We start from the raw sequence: 23,569 nt of genomic DNA on the forward strand, positions 1-23,569 counted from the left end.
GCTCCGACATCCCCAGGCAGGAGCTACTTGTCCGCCATCCCCCTCACCCCTAACCCCACAAACAAATGTGACAGTCACCTTAGGTTGGACAAATAAGAATCTTAGTCATGTGTGGATTTACATATAAAAAAAATTATTAAAAAAAAACCAACAACAAATAAAACTATGTACAGCCATGTCGTGTCATCGCTGGACCATTTGTGAATCACAGCCTGCAAGACAAAAAGAAAGATAAGATGGTGCATCACGCGTCCAGCAAAGGAGAAAGAGAAAGAGTGAGGGAGAGAGAGAAACAAAGAAAGAGTGAGAGAGAGAGAGGAAAACAAAGAAAGAGAGAAAGAGTGAGAGAGAAAGAGTGAGGTACAAGGAAGAGAGAAACAGTGTGAGAGAGAGGAAGATAGAGAAAGAGTGAGAGAGAGGAAGAGAGACAGAAAGAGAGAGAGAGGAGAGAAAGAGCGAGAGAGGAAGACAGAAAAAGTGAGAGAGAGAGAAAGACAGAGAAAGAGAGAAAGAGTGAGAGAGGAAGATAGACAGAAAGAGAGAGAGAGGAGAGAATGAGTGAGAGAGAGGAAGACAGAGAAAGAGTGAGCGAGGAAGACAGAGAAAGAGAGAAAGAGTGAGAAAGAGAGAAAGAGTAAGATACAAGGAAAAGAGAGAGAGAGAAACAGTGTGAGAGAGAGGAAGAGAGAGAGAGAGAGAGAGAGAATGAGAGAGAGGAAGAGACAGAGAAAGAGAGAAAGTGTGAGAGAGAGAAAGGAAGAGATAGAGAGGGAGAGTTGACACTGGAGAAAATCTTCGCTGCTCACTTTTGTGCCACCGGTGTGTCTCCAACCACGTGCCGGAACATAGTGCACCCTCAAGTTTAGTCATCTGAAAGATAGTATAGAATTAGTAATTGCAGAGTACATACAACTGCTTACGCCTAATTCTCTATTTGGCAATGCGCACTCAGGCTGCTGCAGCCCATCCACTCCCACTGATCGGAGGTGTCTGTGCGCTCAGGCTGCTGCACACTATCCACTCCCACCGCCCAGAGGTAACTGCCCGATGCTGCGGAAAGAAGTCTCTCTGCTCACCTTCCGCCACCGGCGTGTGTGTAAGAGGGTGCACAACGTGTCGAAGCAACTTTCTGAGGCGTTGTCAGGATGGCCACGCATCATCACAGGTTCTACACGCGTTCAGATGTGGTGGTGTTGGGGGGAACGTCCATTCATAAATCACAGCCTGTTAGATAAAAAGCAAGATATGATTGTGCATCATGCGTCTATCATAGGAGAGAGAAAGAAATAGTGAGAGGAAGAGAGGGAGAAAAAGAAAGAAAGAGTGAGAGGAAGACAGAGAGAAACAGTGAGAGAGGAAGAGAGAGAGAGAAAGAGCGAGAGAGAGAAAAGAGAGAGAGAAAGAGTGAGAGAGAGGAAGAGAGAGAGAGAAAGAGTGAGAGTAAGGAAGAGAGAGAGAAAAAAGAGTGAGAGAGAGGAAGACAGAGAAAGAGAGACAGAGTAAGGTATAAGGAAGACAGAAAGAGAAAAACAGTGTAATAGAGGAAGAGATAGAGAAACAGTGTGGGAGAGAGGAAGAGAGAGAAAAAGAAAGAATAAGAGATAGAGGAAGAGAAAAGAGAAAGAGAGAAAGTGTGTGAGAGAGAGAAAGGAAGAGATAAAGAGTGAGAGAGTGAAAAAGAGTGTGAGTGACAGAAAGGAAGAGATTGAGAGGGAGAGGTAGTGTTGACACTGTGGAGAAAAGCCTCACAGCTCACCTTTCTGCCACCGGTGTGTCTCCAACCAAGTGCTGGGATATAGGGCAGCCCTCAAGCTTAGTCATCTGAAACATAGTATGGAATCAGTAATGGATGAGTACATTCAAGTGCACAATTTATGAATCACAGCCTTCAAGACAAAAAGAAAGATAAGATGGTGCGTCATGCATCCAGCAAAGGAGAGAGAGAGAGAAAGAGTGAGAGGGAGGAAGAGAGAGAGAAACAAAGAAAGAGTGAGAGAGAGAGGAAGACAGAGAAAGAGAAAAAGAGTGAGAGAGAAAGAGTGAGATACAAGGAAGAAAGAAAGAGAGAAACAGTGTCAGAGAGAGGAAGAGGGAGAGAGAAAGAGTGAGAGAGAGGAAGAGAGAGAAAGAAAGAATGAGAGAGAGAGGAAGAGACAGAGAAAGAGAGATAGAGAGAGAGAGAGAGAGAGAAAGGAAGAGATAGAGAGTGAGAGAGAGAGAAAGAGTGTGAGTGACAGAAAGGAAGAGATGGAGAGGGAGAGTGAGTGTTGACACTGGAGGAAATTCTCACAGCTCACCTTTCTGCCACCGGTGTGTCTCCAACTACGTGCCGGGATATAGGGCAGCCCTCAAGCTTAGCCATCTGAAACATAGTATGGAATCAGTAATGGATGAGTACATACAACTGCGCATGCCTAAATCGCTGTCCTGGCTTTGTGTATCCAGGCTAGTGTACCCCATCCACTTCCACTGCCCAGAGGTATATGACAGCCACTGCGCATTCAGGCTGTTGCACCCCATGCACTCCCACTGCCTGGAGATGACTGCGTGCTGCTGCGCACTCAGGCTGCTGCACCCCATCGACTCTCACTGCCCGGAGGTGATTGCCCGCAGCTGCGCAAACAAGCCTCTCTGCTCACCTTACACCACCAGCGTGTGTCAAAGAGGGTCCACCACATGCCGAAGAAACCTCCTCACCAATTGTGTACACGTGGCAAACTGAGCTCACAATTCAGATTGAGTGCTGATTTCAGGATGGCCACGCATCATCGCAGGCCTGCAAGACAGAAAGCAAGATAAGATTGTGCGTCATGCATCCATCAAAGGCGCGAGAAAGAGAGATAGAGAGAGAAAGAAAGAGTGAGAGGAATACAGAGAGAAAGAGAAACAGTGAGAGTGAGAGGAAGAGAGAGAGAAAGAGAAAAAGAACAAGAAAGAAAGAGTGAGAGGAAGACAAAGAGAATGAGAAAAAGAGTGAGAGACGAAAAGAGAGAGAAACAGTGAGAGATAGGAAGAGAGAGAAAGAGTGTGAAAAACAGGGAGTGAGAGAAAGAGAGAAACAGTGTGAGAAGAAGAGAGAGAGAAAGAGTGTGAAGGAGAGAAAGGAAGAGATGAAGAGGGACAGTGAGTGCCCATAATGTTGACAAAACCCTCACAGCTCACCTTTATGCCACCGCTGTGTCTCCAAACACGTGCCGGGACCTAGTGGAGCCCTCAAGCTCCCACATCTGAAACATAGTACAGAATTAGTAATGGGAGAGTATATACGACTGTGTACGCCTACATCGCTGTGCCGCCATTGTGTATCCACTCCCACCGCCCAGACGTATTTGCCCACCTCTGCGCACCCATCCCTCACTGCTCACCTTTTCACGGACAGGGCACCCTCCACATCATGGAGTCCCGCTCTGCAGGCCAACAGGTCTCACATTTGGGGCTGCATCTTGATTTTGCCATGGCAGAGGACATACTAGTGCACCTATCATCATCGCAGGTTGCACCTCCACTCAGTCCTTGCGGTGCCACTAACTCAGTGACCAGTGAGGCCACGCACGTGGCGGTAGGCCTTCCTGTTTGGTGGCTCAGGCCTACATGAGGTGTCCGGACCACCGGGACAGGCTATGACAGTGCATGCTGTGGGAGCAACTCTAAAATGGCGTAGAGCATGTGTGCACGGTCTTTTTTATTAGTAGGGTCACGTGTCCTGTGACGCCTGTGCTGGATGGGTGTGGTGTGGGTGTATACCAGCAGTGAAGGAGTGGCTGTGGCATACTGACAACTAGACCTGTGACCAGCAGATCACTGCAATGAAAATCTGGGCCATGTAGCGTTGTTGTCCTTCCCTGTAAGAGTAAGCAGAGTGGGCTGGCCTGGCGTATGCCAGTCCTGCGAGAGGCTGTGAAGAATGATTCCGGAGCTATGGGCGTGGCTCTATTGTGAGCTGTATGAGGAATCAACTGATGAGGCACTGTTGCCATATTGGGCTAGATCATGCAAAATTGGGCTATATTTTTACCGGTTGTGCAGTAAAATTTTGGTTTGTGCTAGTTGCCAGATTATAAATATATATACACAGCGCTCCAGAAAACTAGTATGTTAAAGCGCTTTATTAGACAAATATTTACTTGGCAGCCTGCTGCAACATCAATTCCAATGCATTTACCGCCTGCTTGATAATGTCCCTGCCCCTCCTTCCTTAAAGTAGCAATATTGGGCTACTTTGGGCTACTTTTTGGTTGGCTTTGGGTTAGAGAATGCTTAAAAAATGTGGCATGCGGGTGTTCTTGTTGTAGTGCTGCCGTCACCCGGATCGCAAGCGTCAATGTGTCACTCTGTGAGCCAAGTCCCACAACATGGCTAACATGGAAGGTATGGGGAATCACCGACCCTACAACCATCCATAGTTCCACACAATAAAGATGGTGGACATGACACATCTGTGTGGATGTGAATGTTTATTGCACTTTCTGTGGAGTATTGCAGCTGTAGCAATACTGGGCCATGCAAAGTCCACAATTCTGTTTTTGGGACATGTAGGGCAGCCAATTAGAGACAAGCTCATTGTCGGAGTTAGGCGGCGCCAACATATGTACTTATACAATCACTCCGCCAATCCCCACGCACTTATAAATTCACTATATACTCTCCTTGCAGAACTGTAATCATCCAGTCTCTACGTACATACTTGTACAATGACCGAGACAAAGTTACATAACAAAAGTTTTCTCCCACTGTCAAAGGTAAGTTGGTTGCATACGCTGTCCAGAGCACAATGTAATGTAGTAGGGCCCAGGGGCAGCATGTTGCATACATAATGAACACACGGACACAGATAGGTAGTGGAACTGGGTACGGGCACGTGCGCTCGACTCCTTTTTATTACCAGGGTCACATGTCCAGTGACATCTGTGCTGGATGCGTATGGGATGAGTGTAAGCCAGCCCTCTGGGAATGGTTGGTGCTAGCAACAAGTAGAACAGTAATCACTAGATTAGACACAGAGATTCAATCATAAAGGGTCAATGACTTGTGCTGCACTAAGGTAGGGGCACCCGATGTGAAATAATACATAAAAGATTCTTTGGTAAAGGGTCCATGACTTGTGGTACACTGAGGTAGGGGCACCAGATGTAAAATTATACACAAAATATTGTATCATAAAGGGTCCATGAGTTGTGCTGCACTGAGATAGGGGCATTAGAAGCATTCAGCATGTGCGCAGCCAGCGATGATGCATGGTCCAGGCGGGCCGCACTGGGAGCAATGTCTCTTGCCTACTGGACTGCGTCATTTGCAATTGCGACTCGATGTAAATTGTGAGCCCTGCTATCCGCAATGTAGATGGAAGGCAGTAGTCAACCCAGACATCGAGGAATGCTTTTTGTCACTTCCTCTTGACAAAATCCAAGGACATAGAGTACATTTCTGTCTGCAATTAATAAAATCATGTCTCAATGTAAATTGTGAGCTCTGCTGACTGCTGTGTAGGTAACAAAAGATAAAATATGTATGGAATACATTGTCGAAATGTGTAGGTTTCGGGGACGCTATAGTTAGTTGCCTACTGGACTCTGAAATTCATGAATCAAGACTGAATTCGAACTGCGAGCTCTGCTGGCCGCAGTGTAGACTGCCATTCAGTGTTCCTTTGGACTTGCAAGATGAATTTTGTTATTGTAGTAAAGCTATAATTGATATAAAAAATGTTCTTGAAGCAAGGATACTAAAAGGATATTATTTAGGTTTCGAAGATGTTGTAGTTAGTTGCCTACTGGATTCTGTAATTAATGAATAAACACTCAATTTTAATTGTGAGCTGTGCTGACCGCAATGTAGCCCAGAGGCAGCAGTCAGCAAGGGCCCACAGCCACATGGCATTCAGTAGAGCTGCACAGTTATTGGCAATTCAGCGTGTGTGCAGCCAGCGATTATAAGTGGTGCACTGAGTTAGTGGCACCTGAAGCAACCATTGTGTGCGCATACTGATGCGTTGTCCGAGCAGGCTGCACTGGGAGAAATGTCTTTTGCATACTGAATTCTGCCTTAATAAGTCCACGTGGCGATGACTTGTGGTGCAGTGAGTTGGTGGCACCTGAAGAAGTCAGCGTGTGCGCACCCTGCGATGATGCTTGGTCCGGGCAGGCCGCACTGGTAGCAATGTCTTTTGTCTAATGAATTCTGCCTTAATAAGGCCACGTGGCGTTGACTTGTGTTGCACTGAGTTAGTGGTACATCTGGCGCTCAGCATTTGCACACCCTGCGATGATGCTTGGTCCGGGCGGGCCGCACTGGTAGCAATGTCTGTTGCCTACTGGACTGCGTCATCTGCAATCGCAACTCAAACTGAATTGTGAGCCGTGCAGTCCTCAAGGTAGATGGAAGGCAGTAGTCAGCACAGACATCGAGGAATGCTTTTTGTCACTTCCTCTTGACAAAATCCGAGGACATAGATTACAATTCTGTCTGCAATTAATAAATCATGTCTCAATGTAAATTGTGAGCTCTGCTGACTGCAGTGTAGGTAACAAAAGATGAAATATGTATGGAGTTCATTGACGAAATGTGTAGGTTTCGGGAACAATATAGTTAGTTACCTACTGGACTGTGAAATTAATGAATCAAGACTGAATTTGAATTGTGAACCCTGCTGACCACAGTGTAGGCCGGAGGCAGTGGTCAGCAAAGGCCCACAGCCACGTGGCATTGACTTTAGCTGCACAGATTGGGAGCATTTGGTTTCGGGGACATTGTAGTTAGTTGCCTACTGGACTCTGAAATTAATGAATCAAGACTGAATTTGAATTGTGAGCCCTGCTGACCGCAGTGTAGACCGGAGGCAGTGGTCAGGAAGGGCCCACAGTCACGTGGCATTGACTTGAGCTGTATAGATTTAGTGGTAGGTGTGGCGCTCAGCATGTGCGCAGCCAGCGATGATGCGTGGTGTGGTTGGGCCGCACATGGAGGAATGTCTTTTGTCTAATGAATTCTGCCTTAATAAGGCCACAAGGCATTGAGTTGTGGTGCACTGAGTTAGTGGTACCTCTGGAGCTCAGCGTGTTCACAGCCAGAGATGATGCGTGGTGTGGGGGGGCCGCACTTGGAGGAATGTCTCTTGCCTACTGGACTGCGTCATCTGCAGTCGCCACTTCATCAGAATTGTGAGCCCTGATGTCTGCAGTGTAGTTCAAAGGCAGTAGTCTGTACAGACATAAGTCTGCGGTGCTGTGCCGCTGTGTTCGCAGGGGGCCTGTGTCGAGGAGGCCGGCGGATATGGCAGCAGGGGCTTTCACACAAGTGAACCACGCCCAGAGTCCCGGCCTATTTATTCACACTTCTACGCTGGAGTGGCGGATGTTGCACCAGCCCACTGCGCTTCTGCTTACAGGGGAGGACGACACAGGTACATGACTGAGATCTTCCCCACTGCCTGAGGTAACATTGTTGCGTCAACTGTCCACAACACTACAAGCACCAGCAGTATATGTACACATGGAGAGGTTTGTGCTTTGCATAGTGAGGTCTGTCCAGCACATCACCGCTACACTTGATATTGTGGGCATTATTATTGGTGGGCGACTTGCGTCCTTCACACATGTTTGGTTGCCACATCACGCAACATTCAGCTATTGTGTGGCTGAGGGACCATGCCGTTTTTGAAAGGTCCACTGTCCTGTTGTGTGCTGCCTCGGTGGTAGTAGGGGGGGTGGTCCAGGGGGAGGTCCTGAGGGTGGTGGCAGTGGGTTTTGTGGCCTTCTTGGGTGTCGAAGGTGCATGATCAGTAGCTCTATGACATGTGTTGGTCTTCAGATGTGATTCTGGGCTGCGCTCCCTTTCACACTGTAGGTAGTCATCCTACTTTACACCAGTAAAAGGCACACACATTGTACATTCCTACTGCTAACACAGCTTATCGCCTGTTTTTGGATCACACCGCAGATTTGGCTGCTCGTTAACAATATTGGGAAGTGGTGTTCTCGTGTTATTTTTGTACAGGAACGCCTACTCTGCATAATATTTGCGTTAGTTGTTGCTCTCATTTGTGGCAAAAAAAAATTGCGGAAGCTATTGCTGGAAAACTGGTGATATCGCCTGTTTTCACCAGGTTGAAAATAGAATGATAATTTAAAATCACTAAAAAAAACATAGGTTTAATGAACATTATAATTAGAAATTAGCATTTAAAAAACCTTTGAAATTCACTAAAAAAACATAGGTTTCAGGCACGTTATAGTTACAAATTAGCATTTAAAAAACCTTTGAAACTCACTGAAAAAACCATAGGTTTCAGGGACGTTATAGTTAGTTGCACATTTCACTCGTACAAAACCATAGAAATTCGGACGTTATAGTTATTAGAGCTAACCATAACTTGCACCCCCGCAATGCACTGCTGATGACATCACATATTATATCACTGATGACATGGTCAGTGACATCACTGATGACAGCCAGTGTTTCATCAAAAGGACCCCTGGGGGTGCCAGGACCCCGGGCAGTGGCGCAGCTAGCCCTTTAGCCGCCTGAGGCGGTCCCTGCATTTGCCGCCCAGTGGGGTCCGCATTGAAGAGGGGGGTGGGGTGGGGTGCTGGGGAGATTCCCCCAATTGCCGCCTGTGATGGCCGCATTGTAGAGGGGTGGGGGTGACAGCAAGTAAGAGCTGAAGGAGGCCACCACCAGTAAAACTCGTTCCATCTGGGACAGACTGCTCCCTCCCTTGCCACGCCACTGATTTATGTTGTTGCTTGGGGAGGGAGGTGTGTGTGGGCCCACTATCCTGAGCCAATTTCAGCTTTAGGGACCCTAGGGCCAGCCATGATAATGAAAGACCCCCGCCCCCCACATCCCCAAAGGGAATGAAAGTGACGATGAAGTCAACCAATGGTAAGCAATGGGGGGCTCTACACCCCCAATATGCAAAAAAAATGTCGCACAATTGACAACACAAGCGCTGTCTCAGGCGTGACTTTAAAACTAAATATGATGTCAAACTCAGACCAGGCTGATCATTTAACTAAAGGGCCCAAAGAGGGCGGGGATATAAGACAGCCAAATCTACTGTGAGTGCATTTTTTCAAGCAGCATTGTCTTCTGTGGCTTGTCGGACAGAGGCTCTTGTATAATTTTTGGTCCAGGGTCCATGTCTGTTGAGGCACATATTAACCATATTTCTCAGCACCCTTATATCAGTTTACAAGGTTCACCATCATGGGTGCTGCAGAGGCTATATCCTTAACATCTGGGTGTTTAGTTGTGATATCTACCCCTGCTTCTAATTCATGTGCCTGTAGCCGCCACTTCTCTTGCTTGGGCCAGTAACCTCTGGATATGGAGGTCAAGTATTTTCTGGTTTTCTTTCCGACAAAGTGCTTTCCAACATAATCCACTGCTGGTAATTCAAATGAGGGCATTTTAGAAGCCAAACTCTCATGTTGCTACATTCTGTTATTCCCATCCCTTTCGGAATGTGGATTTGCAGCAGCTGGGACAAGACACCTTGAATTCTAGTATGGCAGCACACAAATAGGAGTCCTTCTAGAGCACTGTAGTTTATCACCAGAAACTCAAATGTTTAGTGAAAATAATCTTATTAACTGTGATTCTGCTCACATTGCTTTTGACAACAGATATGTGGAGCTGTAGATAACATTTGAATTACGTGGCAGAGCTTACTTCACTCTCCGAAAACCCCCACAGAAAACACAAATTTTCTTTGACAGTGTTAAAATGTCTACAGACTTTTAAAAAAGGTATTTAAAAATAAACTTTACTTTGAGATAAAAATTGCATCCCGTTAATGGCTGGCCAGCAGATTTAACACTAGAAAGTTGCTTTATGTTCACTAACAATGCGACTAGCATGTAATCTGCTGTGACTACTCAGGGGACGTTTGCACAAAAACATTGGATCCCCACGTCCCAAATGTATAGCAGAACTTGCATTTGAGCCCTCGAGGTGATGGGCAAAGAAAAGAAGCCCCATTCTCCAGCCACTTCTCCACATGCACTTCAGGGACAGAAAAAAGCGCAGCTACTGCAGGATGTTTCTACCAGGTTGAACTCAGCCCTCTTGCAGTTGAAGCACACCTACAAAGAATCGAAGGCCATCATGGCTTATAGCAAGGTCATCGCAGGTGATTTGCAAAACACTTCAACGATTGATGATCAGTGGTGAATGGGCAAGAGTCATACAAACTCCTCTTCACATTGTGTGCTGACAGCTTGAATATCGCTTGAGTAGATTCGTGCTTGCTATGGAACACGGCGAGAGGCAGTCAGCATCAATGTGAACTACTTGCAATTAGAAGAGAGATAGGCCAGGCCCAGAGAAGCTCACGAAAGAACTGCTGCAAACATCTGTGCAGATAAAAGCTAAGATTTGCATCAATAACGGAATATGGGGAATCCGTTGGACTCATCTGAGCAGCCTAAGAAGTCAAATACATAAATATATTTGTAATATTCACAATATGCAGTGTTGCCCACTTTAACACATAATAGTAGTGATCTGCATTTTGCACCTAATAAACCGGGCAGCATTGAATACAATTTAAACAATATTTAATTCACTACTCAAAAATAATCATTTGACATAGTAGATGTTATAAAATCATATATTTTACGTTTGCTTTCACAATTTCCCACCATAAACCGCAGTGAACATCTCTAACTAATACTACATACCATTATTGTATGATAATGAATGAAGAACTTAGACTAGCTAACAGTCCTTTCCACCTGACCTTCCCCCTATACGATTACCCTTCAGAAGTGGCATCACATTAACCCCCTCAGCCCTCGCGCAGGGGGAGGGGGGAAACCCCTGAACTCCAGGGGAACCCTTCTGCATGCATGTGTGGCGGGTCCCTACTTGAGAGCTCCTGATCGGGTCGGGGACAATTCATGTACTTGCAAACCAACCCCCTCCCCCCGCCCCCCCCCCCCCCAAGTTTCATTTTCGGAACGCCGCTGCCATCCAGAGACACGAGGAAAATACGGTATCCTCCTCTGCGTCCCCATACTATAAACATAAAAACATAGCTTTTAAAAACAATGCTTGGTGTGATACAGCAATTAATTGTTGAATTTAAAACCTGCTATGTAGTACGCAAAACTGTGCAGCGTATAACAAATAAGGGAATATTTCACACACTGCAATATGAAGAACCATTTATTTAGCACACTCCATTCTTATGGAGGATGCCCCCACTAGGTAAAAAGACTCATTGGAACCACGGGCCTGATTCGCACAGATTTTGAGTGACTTTCTCTTGTAGTACTCCTGAATTCCAGTAGTAAGCCATGAGGAAACAAGAGTGTTGTCTCGTCATAACCGAGTCTTTGTGAATCGAGCCGGATGTATTACCCAATTAAAAACAGACAGTCTTATTTAGAGTCCATTACAAGTGCCCTAGGCTGTGCTGCACTTATAATAAGGTGGGCAAGATACCCGCCACATTTGTGGGGACGCATCCCGCCTGCCCGTCTTCAATTAAAGCCCAGGGAACTGCTTATGGCTGAATGACTCTCCAGTTAGGGAATATCCTTAACTTCCTCTGCGTCAAATAAGACAAGGTCCTTATGTCAGGAAAGAATTTGTTGAGGAGAAAGAATTCACTACCATTAGCAAGGTAGCCAGCTGTGGATCTTTCTCTGTAATACAGTCAGAAAAGTCTTTTCCAGGGACATCCATGGGCAGCTTCTCAGCTCCTCATCCTCTCACTCTCTGCTTTGATCTGGTCTTCTTAGGTCAGATATCATTCTCTTCACCTGTATTTATTTACACATGTATTGACTCTAATGCCCCCCATTTTATTATCTCCAATGTCACACTTTGATAAGTCTCTAGAGTGTCTCCGTGTATTTTACACATTAATCCACCATGAGAGTCTTCAATGTACTTGCTGCACACATTGACCTAACTTTTGATTGCTGAAAACAACCGTTTTATTTTATGCAATATGTTTTTTAGGAAACCACAAGACAGCCTCTGTTGTTCATGGGATAAGATGATCCATGCTCTTGAAATTATACTTTTAATGAATAATGTCTCAGGCTAACCACGTTAAGCATTAGGTATTATTGAACATTTTAGGCATAACCTAGAATATGCAAAACGTATGGTGTTAAGAAATTCATAGTCTGATTTTCCTCATTGAAAGAACTATTTTAATGTGACGTGACTGGCTATCATTCTGGATTTAGCCAGAAGTAGATATGCAATTTAGTGCCAAGTGATTTAATTTATCATGAAAAACTAATCCTCCTCCTCATGTTCCCGCTCTCAGTTTGAATACACAGGTTTTTATTCCACTCATGATGAGTCCCACTCAGAATCTAACCTGTCTTTTTCTTCCAAGAACTTTGTTTTGAAATTGGCCAACATTTCCAGTTATTTTGCCATATGTAATCCTGATATCTGAATGAGCTATTTCAGCTTCTGATCCCTTTCATAGGAGAAGGGCCGTAAATACTCCTGAGATTGCTTTGTGAGTCTTATGAGACTTAGTCAAAGGAAACCCAATGCTTTGGAGCTAAGTGCAACATCAGACTCATGTGTTAACACTGATATTCCAAAAGGGGTTCCACATTAAGGAATATTATTATTATGATGATGATGAGGATTATTATGATTGTTGTTCTTGTTACAGTCATTAATATTACTATTGTTAATATTATTCAAATGCAACTGAACAATGGGATTTATTTCTACTGCAGAAGATAGAATGAATCCCATACTGACAGTACAATTCGCACTTTCTGCACTTACAGAGAACAATTGCCCCAATCTAGGTTAGTAAGGCTTGGTATTTTCAGGTGCGGTCCAACAATCATGCTTCTCTTTACAATATTTTAATGAAATTAAAATGTTATTCAAGAGAACCTAATTTAGTAAGGAAAACAACTAAAACTATTATTTATGCAGATATTTATATTTCTAGTTATGTAAATATTCATTTCTATTACATAGAAGCAATAAATGCCTCCTCGGAGCACTGGATGATGGATCAGTGTTCGGTACGGTGGCCACCTTGTATGGAGGCAAGAGTCTGGGTATTGACTCTCAAAATCCAAAACACACAGAAAAAAATCATTTTTATGGAAGGCCATCACAAGTACAAGTCAAAGTAGATTTATTTTCTTGGGTTTGCATATTGTTTAGCAGTGTTGAGCAAACATTAATATTTGCTGGGTTCATATAAAGATTTTTCAATAAAAATAGCAAAATATGCACACTAAGCAAAAGTTTGCAGCTAAATTAAGAGACAGTTGTCACACGATTCTGACTCCTTAACATGAATGATAGGACAAGTAGCTCTATTGACAAACATAGACTTGTAGCTCATAGGCATTAAAACTACTACTGGTAGACAGAGGGAGAAAGTGAGTGAAATGTAAATTAGTTAGAGCATATTTGAGGGAAATAGCGTAATTGTGTGTATGTGTGTGAATTACATTGTGATTGTTTCGAAAGAGATGAGTGAAGTTCCAGCCAACTTCCCCTCATTGCTATTCACTTTACCCCTGACTCCACCAATATAGAAAGTACAGTGTTTCATATGGTAGTTTTAAGATCTTGTATGACCCACTGTTCCTTTTACATGCTGGGTGTTAGAAATGGGGGTCTCCAGTTGGCAATGGGTTGTACCTTTGTGCAAGTAGGAATCCTTCTTCCTAGTCAGGGTAAGCGGGATACACTTCTAAAATAACCCCTGCTCACCTTCTTGGTAGCTTGTCACAAGCAGACAGGCTTATCTCAGAGGCAGTGTTTAAAGCATTTGTGCATGCATACAGTAACACAGTGAAAACACTACAAATGGACACCACACCAGTTGAAAAAAATAAGCAAAACTTTATCTAAACCAACAAGATCAAAATGACAAAATTCCACACAACAATAATCAAAATATGACTTTTAAAGGGTAGAAACAGTTCTGTCCATAGCAAACTATAGTTGCAACACTTTAAACACAAAGTACCTTGGATGTGTCAAAATCATAAACAAAAACAGCCACTGGGAAGGTGATGTGTTGGTTCCTTTCACACAGAGAAAGTGATGCATGGGTTTATTACTCCAGGGTAGGTGATGTGTCGGTTCCCTACTGCCAAGCAGGGGAGGTGATGCTTCGGTTCCTTACTGAAGGGCAGGTGATGTGTTGGTTTCTTACTGTGCGGGGAGGTGATGCATCAGCTTCTTACTGCGGCCCGGTGTCCTTGTAGACTTGTCGCCCCGGTGCGATGCGTGGGGATCAGGTTTATGTCGGTTCTCGATGAGGCGGCAATAATGGCGCTGCATTGGTTTCTTCAGCCGCTGTCCCACGATGCGTTGGTTCTTGCAGCCGCACAGCAGGGTCTGCGTCGGAATCGGTGCGGTGATCTTGGTGATTTCTTGAGCCATAGGCAGGTGCTGCATCAGTTTCTACAGCGATGTGCCGGAAACAGGTGTTCTTCTCTTAGTTGCTTTTTTATCCAGTTCAAAACATCAGGAACAACCTCCAGAGGCCCAGAACAGCAACAAGCTCCATATGACAAGTCAAAACTCCCAGCAAGGACGTTCAGGGGAGCTGGTGGTGAAGTCTTTGGATCCTTGAGACTTCAAAACAGGAGGCAAGCTTTACTTCAACCCCTTGGAGATCTTCCTCAAGCAGGGGACACAGCACACAGGAATGTCCTAATCCTTTCCTTGGCAGAAGCAGCTACTGCAGGCCAACCCCAGACAGCACACAGCAAAGGGGCAGTACTTCTCCTTCAGTTTCTCCATCTCTTAATCTTGACAAAGGTTTGTCTTGAATTCCAGAAGTAATCTAAAGTTCAGGGATCTGGGCCCCTACATTTATAGTCAATTTCTCCTTGTTCTCCGGTGTCAGAGAGGCTCTGTGCTCAGACCAAACCAGTTCTGCCCTCTCTGGTGCAGCTTCCTGGCAGGAGGTGGAGACAGCATTGTCCAAGGCCCACCAGTCCCATTCAGGTGTAAAGGAAATATCCTCTCCCTACTCTAAATGCAGCCCAGGTCTATTCAGTCCAGCCCTGACTCACTCTGGAAAGGCAGAACACACCTCAACCCCCAAGCAGCTGTCTGAACAGAATGCACATCCCCAGCCCCTGTCACTCCAAAGCCAGACAGTCAATACACAAACCTAGCGGTATTTCAAACACAGAATGTAGAATGTAAAAATCATCTTTACTAAAAGATACATCTTTATATTCTGAGTTCAGGAATACTAAACGTTACCTTCCTATCGGGTCCCAGTGCGAGGTTATATTTATAAGATGTTATACATAAACTATCGTTCTATCTTATGGGACAGATAGCCTTTCAATAGTGAAAAACAAAATCAGCAGTATTTCGCTCTCAGGCCATGCCACACACACCAGGGCATGCCCCTACCTTTCACATACACTGCACCCTGCCCATAGGGGTACTTTGGGCCTACCTTACGGGGGACTCACATGTAAGTAAAGGGAAGGTTAGGTCCTGGCAAGTGGGTGCACTTGCCAGGTCGACCTGGCAGTACTGAACTGCGCAGTGACACTGCAATGACAGGTCTGAGTAACATTTACAGGCTGCTCATGTGGGTGGCAAAATCAGTACCCTCAGGCCCACTAGCAGCATTTGATTTACTGACCCTGCGCACACACAGTGCACTGTACTAGGAACTTACCAGTAAATCAAATATGCCAATCATGGAATCACCAATCCATAAACCGAGAGCATATGCACTTTAGCACTGAATAGCAGTGGTAAAGTGCCCAGAGTCCTAAAAGCAACAAAAACATGGTCAAAAACAGGAATCCAAAAAGCAAAACATCTGAGGGTAAACCCCTGAAAAAGCCAAGTCTAACACTGGGTTTCTTGCCCAGGACAGTCTCTCCTTCTGCAGGTCTGTTAGACTGATTCCATCTCAAGCTTCTAGGCAATCAGGTAGCAACTCAGCTCCTCTATCTGACAGTGCAGATTTTAGGAAATGTCCTCTCCCCACTGGGTGACTGCATGTCAGGCAAACTGATGTATGTGAATTAATAGAAAAACAGGAACTGATAATCCGCTTTGAAGGAAACCAAAACCAGTTTTAAGGAAAGACAATCTTAAGGAAATACAAAAAAATAAAGGCAACGTTTTCATGGAAAGATTATTTTTAAGGAAAATCCCAAAATTAAATTAAAATTGGGTGATGTTTAGGGGTATTGAGGGTTTTTTGGGTTAACAGATGGGTGATGTTTAGGGATGATGAGGGGTGTTTAAGGGTCAGCAATGGCCACATTCTGGCGTAGAAAGGGATTTTGTAGGATTTGGGGACGGGCGGGGTTAAGAGATAGTGAGAATTTTTAGGGATCAGGAATTGGGGGAGTTTAGGAGTGGTCACAGGTTGTTAGGGTTCAGGGCTGCGTGTAGTGCAGGGGTGTTGAGAGGTTTTCAGGGTTCACAGATGGGTGGAATTTAGGGCTGGGGGGGTTAAGGTTCAAAGATGGGTAGAGTTTAGCCCTAATGGGTTTTTAAGGTTCAGGAATGAGTGGAGTTTAGGGGTGCTGAATGCTTGTAGGGGTCAGGGATGGGTGAAGTTTAGGGGGTGATTGAATTTAATGGGTCTGGAATAGGTGGTGTTTAGGAGTGATGAGTAGTTTTTAGGGATCTGGGATGGGTATTGCTTAGGGGTGTGAGGAGTTCTGGAGGATAGAGATGATTGTTTGCATCAGGTTCTCTGCATTACCACCCACTTGTGTAAAAGGGGTATGTGGAACTGGATCTATAGGGGCTACAGGTGCACCTGGAACTATCCCTGAATAAGAGTTTGTTAAACTCTGGGGTTGGTCTTCATTATAAGGTGGTGGATTATTCAGTAGCAATTCATTCAGAAATTCATCATCAAATTCATGATTACTATCTCCAGTAGGATCTAGTAGTTTTGGATCTTCTAGATGTTTTTTTCTTTTCCTTACGCTTTCCTCTTTCTTTTTCTGCCACTGGCACAGGATACATTTTAGTTCCTTCAGCTATATCTGTTCTCCACACTCTCCGTTGAGTATCTCACCTAGCCTCAACATTCTTGTTCCTTCCCTTACATTTCTGTTTGTCTTTTTGGGTAGCAACATGTTCCCATTCACTAAGCGTCTTAAACTGCCTGGGTCTAGGAGACGGCTTATTCTCATATTTGTCTACCCAAATAATCAATTATTTGGATGTTGAATGATTTTTATTGTGGGGGAGCTAATGGCCCATCAATTTTAGTGTACTTCATCCAATTTTCAAGCCATATATACGTGTGATATCCTCTCTCTTGGGTCGTATACAATGCTGGGGTACCCTGGGGTGGTATGGGTACTCTTCCCCATGTCGGTATCGGTGCATCCCGTGCATTTAACTTTTTTAATTTCTCAGAATCTTCGTTTTTACCTAAATTAAAATTTGTCCTTAAAAAAATTAATTGATCAAATACTTCTATAATTCCTTGATTTTCTCCCATACAGCCAATACCAGCGTGGCACACAGTGATGTAGTCACCTTATCACAGCGTGGTGTTACACCAACCGACCAATACCAGCGCAACACTCTATGACGTTGCTCTCACTCCTTGCAGCAGCTACCCCTCATTTGTAATCCTTCAAGCACATTTTCTCTAATCAAAATTCACACCGCGCAAGCTTATTTCAATTACTCTGTCTGCTCCACTAACAAGATAACAGATACTTTTGCACAAGAAACTTACCTACAACAATTATCTAATCTAATTTCCAATGCACTTCAAATGACAACTCGACCAGTGTGATTTCACTCAAGCTGATACAATGTTTGCCATACACTGAAAACAACTGTAACAACATAGCCCTCACTAACACCCAGGATTCCCTTCACTTATTAGTACTGCTCATGACGTCTCACAAACAGCACCTTCAAAACATAGCAGACAACTTACAAATGCCACACTGAGACCACCCGTAGGTGTGTATCTTAGGTCAATATGGACCCGATAACAACTTTAACTCTTCTGCATTAAGTGCATCATACAAACCTGAACTCTAGCCACTTCGCATAGGCTCATGCAGCCACTTCACAATACCACATTCTAAGTTTAAGCACTTGTAACGCGCAACCCTATTGATACTCACACCACTGCATTAAACCGTCTTCGTCGAACTTTGATACTGGCAGTTGGTTTTCTTCAGCCAGCATGCTCCCCTGCCCTAAATACCTAACTGCATGTACATCTGGTATCCCTACTATTATTTGGCTCTAGCATCATTCTTATCTATGCATGTGTGTGAGCCCTGTACCTGACCATGCGAGGTCCGTGACCTGGAGCAGTGCACCAAGCATGACCTTCATTTTGGAAAGAGGCCTGCTGTCCCAGTCTTGAAAGCTTACCACATTTTGAGAATGATTGTGGGACCAGGTCTTGTATGTGTCATTGAAAGTGTGGCCTACAGGCTATTCTTTTGCATAGTTCTGATGTTATTTGTATGGTCAGAATCTTCTGCTGGATTCTGATGTGAATGTCAAGTCCATGTGTAGTGTGTGTAGCACATTAGCCATAGTAGGGCTCTGTATGAAAGTAGGCCTTAGAACTGAAACCAGTGGGATCTATTTCAAATACCCTGGCTTGGCATGGCACACGAGGGAGGATAAGGACAGCTTCCTCAGACAGTGTAAAGTGTAAGAGTACTGCCTGTATTTCTGTGGTTGGAGGATGGTGAGCCAGACCCTGAAGTGAGGAGAATGAAGGCAAAGGTACTCTTAGAATTTCCACAAGGACTTCTCTTAGCAAGGCACCACAAATTAGTTCTTCCTGAGTTCTGCCATTTGCTTGATGATTGGGGGAGCGGTGGGGGATGTTTGTTTTCTGTGCTAGGTGAGGAAGTTTCTCTGTGAGTTCTGCCCCTTACTTTTCTCTGGTTACTGCTTCAGAGCAACTGCTGACAGCCAGGTGCAGAAACGTAATGCTTCATTGTGCCTCAGTTGTGGATGCCCTAAACTAGAGACAGCCGTAGTGTTACTTACTGTGAAAAACATCACTCTGCACAAAGGCTGAGTATGGAGAGCCGCCCAAAAAGGACACTGGAAAGGAGACCCACCCCAGGAGCTGAAATAAACAGTTTATGCATATTACGAAAGAGTCTTTCAGGCATTATAGTGGGATGGAGAATGTGTCCAAAAAAGGATATGAGACATTTTGTCTACCGGTTTGTGTATGGATTGAGGGCTGAGATTAGCAGCATGATTCAGCAGCACCTGATTTGCTGGCAAAGTAAACCATTTGACGAAATATTTTGTTATGCAAAATATTGTGGAGATGAAATTGATTAGCACAAGAAGTTGAAGGAGAAGCTAATGATTGCTCAGATAAAAGCAGTACAGAAAGGTCATGGTGGAACAGATCCCATGTTCATTGTGTAGGGAGGCTATCTGCAACCTCCAAGCATGCGAGAAGAGAGCGGAGGACAACAGTAGGGTATGCAGCCACAAGGTAGAGGTCGAGGTGTGTCAATAGATGCTTTGAAAAGGACCAATTTGTGTCATATTTGCGGCAAGTTGGGGCATTGGAAGCGCAAATGTCAATTTAATCCAATTAATCAAGGAAATGGTGGACAGGAACAGAATGTTGGCAATGCACACTCACAGGGAGATGGCATGGTACAGACTCAACAGATTCACAGACAGAGAAATCAAAATGAAAATGTCCCGCAAGCTCTGATGCCTCAAACGAATGGTCAGGTTCAGAAATACAATTCCAATAAAGGGTTTTTCACTGATGCAGGATCTAATGCAAATCAGAATGTGCCTCAACAATACTCTTTGATCCAATTGAATGATACAGACTCTGACCTGTCAGAATGACGATGGCTTAGAGAGGAGGAGATATGCATACTTCCCACATCCTTAGAGGTAGACCAGAGTGGTCCCTATGTAGATGGCAAGGTGAATGTGAATCCAATCTAATTTTTTGTTGACACTGTAAGAAAAGCGGAAGTTACAAACCTACCTCTCTCAGGAGAAAGACTCCAAGTTGTAGGAGTTGCCAATTGATTAATGTAAAATCCAGTTTCCAAACCTGTACCTGTGAAAATTGGCTCTTTTGAGGATTTTCACAAATTTCTTGTGAGTGATTCAGGCCCGGTAAACTTATAGGGACTAGACTGTTGTGTAAATGGAATTGTTCAATATGTTGCATATCAAAGGGAATTGAGTTCCATGCAGATGATGAAAATGTTGTTTTTAAATTGGCTTAACAGAAGACAGAAAGCCCAGGAGTGTTTCCCTTGTTGATGAGAGATGACCTGCCTTTGGGAGCTTGAGACACCATATTTCCAGAGGTTTGGAATTTTACGGGCAAAGATATTGGTCTAATCAAAAGTGTGGCTCCAGTAAATATTACTGTGGAGCCTAATGCTGGATTTTCACAAATCCTGCAATGCAATTTGAGTCCAGAAATGATTGCATGGATAACACTTGATTCAGTGATTGAGCAAGGAATCCTGAAGGAAATTATGGGAAGTCCATGTAACTCTCCTCTTATGGGTTTGCAAAAACCCAATGGTAAATACCATATTGTTAAGGATTTGCGAAACATTTATCAGATTTTTGTCCTATGGTACCAAATCCTGCAGTGATCTTTTCCAAATTCCTTGAGCAGCTTAATGGTTTTCGGTTAATTTGTTTCAAGCCTTCTCTTCTATTCCATTACATTAGGACAGTCAATATTTGTTTACTTTCCGGTACTGCAAACGTGTTTTGGCATGGTGCTGAGTTCCACAAGGGAATCAGGAAATCCCTCCATACTCAATCAGATTTAGAAGAAAAATCTGGAATCACTAGAAATGCCGAATCCTTCTGTCCTCATCCACTACAATGACAACTTATTGGTGGCGTCAAGCACACAGGAGGCTTATACACGTGATACCATTGCTTACTGAATCATTTGACTGGCAATGGACATAAGGTGGCACTGTCCAAATTGCAATATTGCCAAAGGACTGTTCTGTACCTTGGACATCATATTGACAAAGTAACAAGGAAAGTGTCTCAAGACAGGATCTCTGCGATCCTGAATCTGGGTCTGCCAAGTACTCAAAAGGATGTCTGCATGTTTTTGGGAATGGCTAGCTATTGTCTGCAATGGATTCCAAACTTTTTTTTGATAGCCAAACCTCTTCAGAGGCTGACACACAAAGACGTGTCAGATCTGATACCCTGGAATGATAATTCCATGCACTCGTTTACTGAACTGTTAGAGAATCTTTATCGAGATCCAGCTTTGGGACTGCCCAACTACAAGAAAAACTTTACTGTGTTTTGCAGTAAATGCGAGGAATTCGCACTATCAGAACAAACACAGATACATGGTACTGTACGCAGACCTGTAGCATACTTCTCAGCAACTCTTGACCCTGCTGCCAACGCATTGCCCCGCTGTTTGAAATCAGTTGCAGCAACTTGTGTGAGATTAGAGCAGAGTGAAGCATTGTGATGGGACATCCACTTAAAGAGTATGTGCCCACTCAGTTAAGGTCTTGCTTACTCGTACTCAAATGCAACACCTCACAAACATCTGCCTCACCAGTCATGAGCAGATCATCCTGGGAGCAGAGAACATGACTCTGATGAGATGCACAAGTTTCAATCCTGTACCTTTGATGCCCCTTCCTGGAAATGAGGTTGTGATTGGTGAGGCTGATCATGATTGGATGTGACTGAGTTGTCCATCCTTATATCCTTGATACCCCTTTGCCTGAATCAGACCATGTATTGTTTCTAAATGGATCATGTTTGCATAATGCAGAAGGAAACCTGAAAGCTGCTTATTCTGTGTGTAGAGCTGCGGGTGCGATTGAAGCTTCTTGGTTGCAGGGTGTATACTCTGCCCAGGTGGCCTAACTGATTGCCTTGACACAAGCCTGTAGCTCATCTGACAAATTACGAATTACCATCTTCAGTGATGTGGATTTGGCGTTGTACATGACTTTGGGCAATTGTTGTCACAGCGAGTGTTCAGGACCTCGTGAGGGTCCCCATCAGGAGTGGTAAAATTGTGAGGAACCTCTTGCTGTCATCACAATTGCATGCTCAAATTGCAGTGGTGAAGTGTGAAGCCCATCGGCAGGGCAATGATTACATCATAGTGAGAAATCTATTTGCGGATGAGACTGCGTGCTATTGTGCTCTAAATTCTTATACATATAATGAAGATCTTCTGCGAGAGAACCCTGAAGTGACACAGTGCAAACTATTAAGAGGCATTACAGGAAGAAGTACTAGAAATTGAAAAACAAGGATGGGTCAGAGCAGGAAGTACAAAAAGGCAAGAAGATGAGGTATACACTGATGGAAGACCTTTTTTCATCAGATAGTTTGCTGTCTTCTATTGCGTAATATTATCATGGCCCTGCACACGTCGGGAGGGATGCTACGATGCGCCTCTTTCACCAGACATGGTTTAATATAAAATTTAGATCAGTGGCAGATGCCTTGTGTCATCGTTGCAAAGTATGTCAACAACAAAATGTAGGGAAAAGTACTCCTGTTACCATGGGTAATGTAGGAAAATCTGGGGTACTTTCAACCGAATGCAGCTTGATTTTGTTGAAATGCCCCCTTGCAATGGTTTGAGATACATTCTTGTGATTGTGTGTGTGTTCTCGAGTTGGGTAGAAGCTTACCCAACAAGATGAAACGTGGGCCGTTCCAGGTGATCCTGGTAACCACAACTGCTGTTAAGTGTGACGGTCTCCCGAATTGGGTACAAGCTGCTCACACTCACAGTCCTCTTGACGATACAGTGCCTGTTTTGGATGTACCAGTGGTTACAGAGAGACAACCGTCTCAGGTTAACCAAACTGTAGAGAGGACTCCACCTACTGGGACTCCGTGCACTGGATCTGAGGGCGATCCGAGAGAGTCAACTCCTGTAGGTACTGAAGGGTCACAAGAAGAGGAGCTGACTAGGTGTAATATTGATCTCAACGAATGGAACAGTGCACCTGAAACGTGAGTAGCACCCAGAGACTATTGGCCCTTAAGACAAGACAGATTGAGATGCATTCTAACAGAAAGGAGAGTGCAACGAACTATTACGGAAGCCTCTAGTCAGTCAGAACAAAGTGACAGTGAGGTGGAAGGGCCGTCTGTGGAGGTTCAAAAGAGCCAGAGTAACAAGTCAAAAATACGCTGCACCTGAATGGACTTATTTTGCATTGAATGATTGAGAAAAAGGATATTACAGCTTTTGCTGCAATAATCCAAGCTTGCATGAGCCACCGTACGAAAACTCCATCTTCCAACTGAAATGCTGCCAATAAAAAGAACTGAGTCATTTTGTGCTGAAGAACATTTCAAATCTCAAGACCTGTACAGCTGCTAACAAATCTGCCTTACTTAACTAAATAAAGTGTGAACTGTGCTATGAAATAACGTAGCTGAAGTTTTGAGAGGAACAATCTTCCAGGAATTTGCTTTGCTGCTTACGCTAATAACATCTAAAATCCAAACTTATCAAAAGTTGTGAGGTCTGTTAGCTAAAGAAATGATGTAGCCTAATGTGGTATCCTCGAAACTCAAATGTATATGTGCTTGTACACTTGCT

This window comes from Triturus cristatus, chromosome 4_1 (assembly GCF_964204655.1).
Source record: "Triturus cristatus chromosome 4_1, aTriCri1.1, whole genome shotgun sequence".
Taxonomy (NCBI): Eukaryota; Metazoa; Chordata; class Amphibia; order Caudata; family Salamandridae; genus Triturus; species Triturus cristatus.